Genomic DNA, 3,710 nt, shown 5'->3' on the forward strand with positions numbered 1-3,710 from the left:
TGCAACAATCACCTCTTCATGCAAAATGTAAATGTGGTCTCTAGCAAATTGTGTTTAGTATGTGTTGCCATGTATATCATCATTGAGTTCACGATGCAAATAAGCGTGATCTGACAACATTCCTCCTAAACATGAGGAAGGCCGACTTTCCTTTACATCATCTGAAGTGTTTTGCTAACCATGAGCATACAAGATACTGTCAACTCCACAAAGATCTGCCATTGCTGCTAAGTGTCTCTCATCATTTCCTTGCTCATCTTTCTGTTCCTACTACAGACTTCTCATTTTAGAATAATCCCGTTTAATCTGAAAAGTACTAACTGGCTAAGCGTTCTCTATTCTTTTCCCTGACAGGGCATGTTGCCCTTCCCTAACTCCACAGTTTCTATCTTCTTCACTAAATAATCCTCATTAAGAATCTGTAGGCTCATGGTTCTAGACAAATCAAGGTAATTCGTTTGAGCTAATGCTAATACAAATGATGGAGAAGCTCTAGATGTGAAAGTGGGATTTACGAGATGGCACTACTATGAGTCCTTTCCCCTTTGCCCCCAGATGCACATGTACTTCTCTCTGAAACTTGAAAAATATTGACATTTACACTTACCCCTGATAGTACAGATTTTAAACACTTTAAACAACTACCTAATATTTACTTTGGAACAATGAATAAATCTGGGGACCAGACGGCAAAACTGGAAATGTTGCCTAGCACAGGATTCTGTTCTGCACTACCTAAAAATGCTTTTATATATATATATATATATTATATATATTATATATATATATATATATATTTATTTAGGGGGAAAAAGACAAAGTTCCCGGGCCTTTTTGTTAGGTGGAAACGAGAAGAGAAAAGGACTCCGTGAGAAGGAGCTACTTTCCATCTCTAAAAATGAAAGAAGTTCCAAACCTGATATAAATTTACTTTCCACTTCTCTTTTATTAGTTCTTAATGCATTTTGTTTTCTAAATAGTTTTATTTTCAATCAACTTCAGAACAAGTAGGGGACCCACAGAATAAGAAACCAATAATAATTAGATATTTATAAATAACTTAAATGAGAGGCCAATATAAAATTAGACATTCATAAACAATTTGATACAAGATTTTGAAAAAGACCTTATTGTCTAATATTTAAATTTCCTGTTAAAAAATGGCTGGCATTCTTTGAAGTATGGTATTTTTAGAGAATATTCAAATAATTTAGAAAGCATCTTTGGAGAGATTTAACTTTTATGATAAAGTAGTTATTTTCATATGTATTTAAATGTATATTTTGTGACACTATATATGACTATGGACTAGTTTTGAACAAAATTCAAGCCTTTTCTGTGCTTCTAAACCTCTGCTCCTCCATTATGATTAATTTAGCTAATGAAATAACTGCTGTGCTAAGATTTTCTTCTGAGTTTTATATCAGCTGAGAGTCTCTCTTGTCCCACATACATAATATAATATTGTATACATTAAAATATATTTATAAAATAAACTCAAACTCATTTTTTTTGAATCATCACTATACTGCATTATACTGTCTCAACTTTTGTCCTACTGACATTAGTCAGAGATAATTCTTTGTTGTGGGGGAAGATGGCAGCTATCCTGTGAATTGTAGAATGTTTAGCTATATTCCTTACCTCTATACACTATGTGCCAGTAGTAATCCCCAGCAAGTTGTAACAACCCCAAATGTATCCAGATATTGCCAAATGTCCCCTGGGGGGCAAAATCACCCAGCTGAGAACCACCGACATGGGATCAACAGTCAGAGGAAAAAAGTCACTGTTAAAAACCTTACAACCACAATTTCCTTACATGGGTCTGAGAATACCTTTCTTCTCCCTTTTTTTTTTTATAACGCTGATGTGTTGAGAATGCTAAAAGACTCATCTATGATGATCACACTTATATCTAAACAATCCTAGTCAAATTAAGATCATTTGGAGACTGAACCTGTTTGGGTGAAGGAGGCTGTTTATATAGATCTATTGAGATAGATATCTATCTATAGATAGATCTCAATTGATCTATATAGATATAGAGAAATCTATATAAATCTCTCTCTAGAAAGAGATTTGTCAAATATCTAAATCCGACATAATCATACCATGTATATTCTATTTAATATTCTCAGGATGCATAAATAGATACTGCTGGAAAAGAGATTTACATATTCAGCTGAGGCAGAATGGCTCAGGCCTTCATCCACTAACACTGCAGAGTGGAGAATAGGAAGTCGCACAGCATCCCCATCCACCAAAAGCCGCACCATCTGATATTGTAGCCACTAGCCAATGGGACTATTTAGATTTAAGTTAATTAAAATTAAATACAATTAAAATCCATTTCCTCAGCCATACTAATATCATTTCTAATATAAAATAGCCACATGAGGCTAATGGCTATCATACTGAGCAGCACAGATATACATCATTTCCATCATCATCAAAGTTCTATGGATATCACTGGCCTAGAGCATCATATGCAACTACTTACATAAATCACTTATTCATCTAACAAACATTTCTGGAACTTCTTTGTGTCAGACATTGGGTATTCTAGACACTGGGTATGCAACTGTTCATAAAACAAAGTCCTATTCTCAAGACCACATAAAGAGGTAAAAGTATTTTTGATAATGGCTGTTGAAAATAGCAAAGCCTTTGGGGAGTATGGTTGGCCATGCACAGCATGATGACTTCTAGACTCTTCTTCCTCCAGTGTCATTGGTCCACTAGCAGAGAGGGTTCTCTATAAGCCAAATCAGGCCCACCAGAGACCCACAGGTAGATTGAAGTGGTCACAAATGGGTTTTTTAACCTTCCTTAGACAAAGATCCCAGAACTTCCTCAAGTAACAGTATATTAAAGAATCAAAAATAGTATTCTGTTGCTTTTTAAATCAACAGAAAATTTCTTATCACCCAGAAAGATATATTAATGGCAACCAAACAAAAGAGTAGCAGATAATAGAGGACCATTGGAGTGACTTAGTCACAAGATTAAAAATATCAAATAATATTTTAAGCAAGAAGCCAACCCAAGTAAAACAGGGACTGAATTACACAATCTGTTAATATTGTTTCATTGTAGAAGAAATGTAGAAACAACAGATAACTATGATCCAAATCGATGTTAATTAAAAACACTGTAAGAAAGGCACTAAGAAACATAGGCGAAATGTGTTACTATGCTGCCATCTCCTGGTCTACATAATTTTTTAAATATACCTTATTGTAATTGCTTTTCAGGCTCTCAAGTTACACAAACTATTTTCCAATATAGAGTAGTACATAGAAAAATCTGGCAATCTCTCCCCAACTTAATCCTGAGGTAATAAAAGTTTAAAATTTTGTATATCCTATCATACAAATATAAAGAAATATATCTATTCACTTATAAAGGGCCTACCCACTTTTTTTTTTCAAAAATGGCATCATTTTATATGCACACACATACATATATGCATATATGTATACGCACTACATATATATATATACACACATATATTCATTTCCTCAAAAAAATAAACACACACACACACACACACATAGTATCTGGGCTTTTGCTTCTGCCAAAACAATAAACTAGCATAGGATACTTACTCCCTCCAATCAACCAAATCAGATAAATTTTAGAAGAAAGAGGTAAACATGGGTTCTAGGCCAGGAAATAATAATAAACGTGAGAGGCCAGGAGACTGG

This window comes from Neomonachus schauinslandi, chromosome 2 (assembly GCF_002201575.2).
Source record: "Neomonachus schauinslandi chromosome 2, ASM220157v2, whole genome shotgun sequence".
Classification (NCBI taxonomy): Eukaryota; Metazoa; Chordata; class Mammalia; order Carnivora; family Phocidae; genus Neomonachus; species Neomonachus schauinslandi.